Below are 6,201 nucleotides of genomic sequence, written 5' to 3'. Positions count from 1 at the left end.
CTAGTTTTTTTTTCCTATATGGCCAGTCATGTGACATTCTGTGTACTGCTGAATTGGGATGAAAAAAATAACTTTAAAAAAAATTATTCCCTTGCAGGGACTTAGTCCCAGGCCTTGCAAATCTTTTCACCTCTCCTTCCTGGACCAGGCCAATCCTGTAACTATATCCTCCAGGTTCTCCATATGACCAAGAAGCATTCTCACTTGATGCCCTCCTTTGCATTTATTGGAGCAGGAAGCAATGGAACATCACTCCGTATCCTACACCTGGCTTTGTTCAGTTCAGATGTCAGTTGTACATAAAGAATAATCCAGAACCCTGGAACAAACAGGGCCCCAATAATCAATACCAGTTCTACTCAGTGAACTATGCTGGATTCTTCTGCTGCTGCTACATTTACAAAACTGTATTAACTCAACCAAACCTAAGTGTAAGCTATTTCCCAAATGAATGTGTAGTTAACTGGAAAAGGCAATTAAAAAAAGATATTTCAAGGAAAAAGAGTATCTGAGAAGTCTAAAATTATATATTCTCTCCAAAGAGTGTAAGCATTTCAAATACAACAGTTTTCCCCTAAATTCCACCAACTATGGGTTCACAATAACTATGAAATAATTTCTTGTTTAGATATCAGACAGTATAAACATCTTTTCCCTCCCTGTTGAGATCATATCAGAATATGAGAATAACAAAATATATAAGTTCATAATAATGAGGAGAGAGGGTAGTTATAGCAGATGAGAATTTTCTATAAATTTCTTGAAAATGAATACTGGATGGTGTTCTCAGCATCATAATGATGTAAAAAAAAAACAAAACCAGCAAAGCTAGTCACAGGGTGGAACACACACAGTGTGGGTTACAGGAGGAGGAGGGAATTATTCTTTTCAACAGAATTCTAGAGACTCAGGGTCTTTTAGATACTATTCACATCAGAGAGTAAGAGAAAGAGATGCCTGAAAAGAGAAAAAAATTACTGATTATTTATCCACAGAACAGTTAGCCAACTGTAGTATACTGCATCATTCACTTTATAAAGATTGACTCTTAGAACGTTGACCTGTTAGTCCTTCACACTTCCTCCCTCCCGGCACAGGTTTCCTCTTGAAGACATAGACACTTCTCCAAGGAAAATATACAGATGGCCAAAATGTACATGAAAAAATGTACAACTCTTATTAGAGAAATATACATCAAAATCAAAATAAAACACCATATCACACCAGTGTGAATGGTCCATATCAAAAGGAACAGAAAGTGTTGAAGAGAATGTGGAGGAAAAAGGAACCTCTTGCATGCTGTTGGTAGGAATACAGACCCCACGAAACACAGTGTGGCAGTTTCTCAAAATATTAAAGATACATTTGTTATATGATCCAGTATTTCCACTCCTAGGTGTCCACCCAAAGAATGCAAAAGCAAGAATTGGAAGAGACATATGCACTCCTCTGTTTACTGCAACGTATGGAAACAGTGTGAGTGCCCAAGGACAGATAAGTAGATTAAGAAGATGTGGTGGTATGTATACACAATAGAATACTGTTCACTAAAGAAAAAATGAAATCATGTCACTTGTAAAACATGAAGAGAACTGGAGGGAATCATGCTAAAGTAAAATAAATATCAGGAGGAAGACAAATTTCACTTATATGTGGAATATAGTAAACACACACACACATACACATAAATCCTTGAAATGTGAGTACAGAACTAAGGCTACCAGAAGAGCAGCGGTTTGGGGGTGGGACTGTGATGGTGGTGCACTGTAGTAACATAATCTGAAGAAGTGTGAACTGGAACCCCTAAATAATATGGAACTCCACAGACCTGAAAATCAGCATTTCCTTAGTAAGAATACTTTTAAAATAATAATTTAAAATAATTTATTAAAAAGAAGCTGAAGAATTACATCATTTAGAATGACAACTGGCAGAAATCTCAGTGTCCAAGGGCGATGATCCATCACTCCAAATCAAGATCAACCACTTACTACACTCAACCCCTGTTCACAGAGCTGTGGTTAGTTCACATTTTTGCATTCTTGAAGTACTTGTAAACATTTTAGAAAACTCTGGAAAATGAAGGTACAAGAATAAGAAATTGAGGTAGACTATTATGCTCTAGAGTAGTCAAATAATTCAAGGTTACAAAAGAGAACTTAGAATTGAATTTAATTCATATTCTCCAAGAGATTTAAGATGTTTTTGTAAATCCATAAATAAAGCATACTACAAAAGGAACACTTAATAAATCTTTGGGAAATTAAAAACAGACAGTTGAAATTAACAACAGGTAATTTACTCAACCTTATTTTCCACGTAATTAGTAGCAGCCACCATAAACTTCCTTCAAAAGTGCTCTCTGAATTATGTTTTATGACAAACTTCTTGTCAAACTCAGTAATTCGAGGCACGATTAACAAAGGAACCATTAACGAAGATGCGAGCAGGGTATAGAAAAAAGAAAGGGTTAGTGTATAGAAAAAAGAAAAGGCCTGAAGATGAAAGAGGAAGAAAGGAAGGAGGAGAAAAAGAAGAGGTGAATAGTGAGCGAGCCAGGCTGAGAGCCATGGAGCAGGTGCTGTGACCTTGGGTAGACCAGGCAGCCAGTCCAAACTCTCCTTCAGGGAGGCACCAGAGGCAGACCTGGCTTCTTCCTCCTCCTCTCATGTGTCTGTGGTTCCCATTTCCCAACTGCAAGCATCTCTTTAGTCTAGGGATGGACAAGAGAATGGTGCTAGGTAGGCAAATAGCAACTATCTTGGGCATATGTGCCTAATGTATGATTAGTCGTGCCTTCAGGTTTTGACACCGATTAGCCAAACAGGAAAGTCTAAGCTCTAAGTCCATGCCCTAAAATACATCTACATCTATGATTTTTTTCCTTTTTCATATGAATGTGGCTGCTTAAGATTTTGATGTTAGGCTGAGATATCTTATTTCTCTCTTAAAATTTGTTCTCTGTCATACAGCCTGTAACATTTTACTACCCTGTGTTTAGATAAGTATTTTCTTTCCCTTTGGTATTCTTGACTTACTTTAAACATGAGGCTTACAATCTTTATATTTAGAAAGCTCGTAAATTATTTCTTCAATGATTTTCTTCTTTCTCATGTTCATTTTTCTTTCCAGGATCTCTAGTCCATGGATGTAACATAAAACTTGTACTTTCCATTTCACTTTACTTACTGATTGATGAACTTATTCATTTTTTAAAACTTCCTTGATATCTTCTGGAAGAATTCTGTCATCTGATATTCTTGTTCAATAATTTTCAGCATTGGCGCTGTCTTTTCATCCCAATATTTGCATTTCAAATTTCATATTTTTCACAATGAGTACATCCCCTTGACTTCTTACTGTAAATCTAAGCATCTTCAGAATCTTAACATTTCTTGAAACATTTCTCACACTTAAACTTTCCTCATTCTATTCATTCTGCATGACCACATTGATGGTTTAGTCTACCATCTACTTTAATAGCAGCTGTGTTCTTTAGATGTCTCACTCACTTAGGCACTTAAGTCCTAGAAATCTTGGCTAGTAATACCGAAGGCTTGACAGTGCCTGGTTCCAGGTTCTGGTTTGTGCTCTCTGGGTGAGTTTACTGAAATGGGGCTGTCCCTCAAGGGACAGAGTTGCCAGCACCCCAGTTTAGATAACACCATTTCGGTTTGCTCCTCTGACCTCAGGCAACCCTGACCATCATAATGTGCTCTCTGCTGAACTCCCTTTTACAGTGAGGATGAACTCAGCCACACTCCACCCTCTGCATTCTTATGCATTCCAGATATATTGCTGAATGATTTCTAGATGCCAGATTTGCTTCTGCAAGACAGTCAGGTAATACTCTAGGTATTGCTGAATTTAGTCCACTGATTCTGCCATGTTCTTGGAGAAAACTAACTGATCATCTTGAAACAGGCACAGATTTGTAATTTCATTAATAGTTATTTTTCCAAACTTTCAAGTACTTTTTCTAACCTTTCAAGTATGATAGCACAAGAATTTATAAAATGTGCAACAAATAAATATTATTCATGCAAAACAATAATTTATACTTTAACAATCAGCTTTATTAAGTGCAAATGTTAAGAAACTACATACAAATCATATTAAGATTTCTGCCCTTGATTTTTTTTTTTAAAGATTTATTTATTTATTCATACAGAACTGGGGTACAGGCCAGAGGTGCAGGGGCAGTGTACAGGCCAGAGATGCGGAGGGTGAGAGGATTCACCAGAGACAGAGTGGGAGCAGAACAGGCAGATCGACGAAGTACACTGCTGAGGGGAGCAGCGGGCGGGTCAGGAGAGGTCTGCCACGCCATGTGGTCACCTCCGGGGCAGGCGGGAATCGAACTCATGCAGAAGCGACTTTAGATTCTCAGTGCTGTGCTTTAACCCGCTGCGCCACCAGGGAGGGCCCTCTGCCCTTGATTTTTATCGTTAGTCGAGGCAGCAGAATATACCATAAAAAGACAACTAACACTAAGTAGCAAAAGATACATCAAAGAAGATGTATGGAAATGAGAACTGAAATTTGAACAGTCAGAATGGTCTGAGGGGGAAAAGCATGACTTCTGTAAGAACAATAGTGTGGATAAAGATATCTAGAGGTAGTCAGGGAGTCTGTAAAAATTTAACTAAGACAGTTTCAAAGTAAAGACACCTACTATGAGTGGGAACTGAGTTTGTAGAGTTAGAGTGGTAGAAATATTCCAGAACAGGAGGCCCTCCCTGGTGGTGCAACTAGTTAGGACTCAGCACTGCAAGCTGGCCACAACTATTTCAGTGTGAGTTAGATCCCAGGCACCAAAGGTGATCCACATGGCGCGGCAGACCTCTCCTGACCTGTCCACTGCTCCCCTCAGCCGTGTACTTCATTGATCTGCCTGCTCTGCACCACACTCTATCTCTGGTGAGTGCTCTCACCTCCACTGCACCTCTGGCTTGTACCCAAGTTCTGTATGCATAATTTTTAAAAAAAGAAAGAAAGAAAGAAATATTCAGAACAGTCAAGTATGGGCATGCTTCCAGAAAGGATGAGTGAAAGGTGTCTGAGTAAGCAGGTAGGCCAGACTAAAGTAAGATTTCACAAGAGACTGGTCAGCTATGGCATGGTTTTATGTTATTTTCTAACAATGCCAAAGAGTAAATAGGATTGTCTAGGAACTTTAGATCAGCAGAGAAAGTGATAACAAAAAGAACACTCATCTAACAGGTGTTTTCCTAACTGTAAGTTTTGCTATTTTAATAATGGGAAAAGATAATATAGAAATAAATACTAAGGAGAGAACTGATTTGGAGCAGGATAAGTGGGTGTGTAGGGCAGCCCTTCTGTCCTCAGGCAGAGATAGAAGGGCAGGAGCAGGACGATGCTGGCAGAGTGAGACGTGGCACACAGAGCATTGCTGGGCAGAGTACACAAGATTGAGGGCTGTCTGATGTCACTGTTCCAGGTGATAACATAATGTGGAGAAACCTCTGGACCTTTCCCTTTCTTCATAGATCCCTAGGAGCCAATGTTTCTCCACGTTGGAACTCTGGGTCATGCTGGTTTTAAGATACTCAGAAAATGGAATATCGCTGGGGCTTTCAAAATTATGTTGGAGACATGTCAGTTCCTAACACTGTTCAAGAACTGATGCAGCTTTGTGCATTCAGGGTGACTGGTCACATCCCAACCTAAGCTGGTGTTTCTTTGCAACAAGAAGAAGGATAAAAGTACACAGCTGAGGGCCCTCCTGGTGGCGTAACGGGTTAAAGCACAGCACTGAGCCAATTCAGCATGAGTTCAATCCCCGCCCCAGAGGTGACCCACATGGCGCGGCAGACCTCTCCTGACCCGCCCGCTGCTCCCCTCAGCAGGGTACTTCACGGATCTGCCTGTTCTGTGCCCCATTCTTTCCCGGGTGAATCCTCTCACCAGCCCTTCGCCTCTGGCCTCTACTCCAGTTCTGTATGCATAAATAAATAAATCTTAAAAAAAAAAAACTACACAGCTGAGTCACTTGCAAGATGTTCCTACTTACTGAGGAGACAGCAGGGAGAAAAGCAAGCAAAAGCACCTATTTTAGATTCCTGCATTATCTTCTCCTGCACTTCTTTGTGAATAGCACGGGTACAATCAATCTCTCTCCCCACTCTCTCTCTCTCTCTCTCTTTTTTTTTTTTTAATTTATTTATTTGTGCATACAGA

The sequence above is a fragment of the Condylura cristata genome, unplaced genomic scaffold, assembly GCF_000260355.1.
Source record: "Condylura cristata isolate star-nosed mole 26May11 unplaced genomic scaffold, ConCri1.0 scaffold00021, whole genome shotgun sequence".
Classification (NCBI taxonomy): domain Eukaryota; kingdom Metazoa; phylum Chordata; class Mammalia; order Eulipotyphla; family Talpidae; genus Condylura; species Condylura cristata.
Note: the sequence above shows the minus strand (reverse complement) of the source record.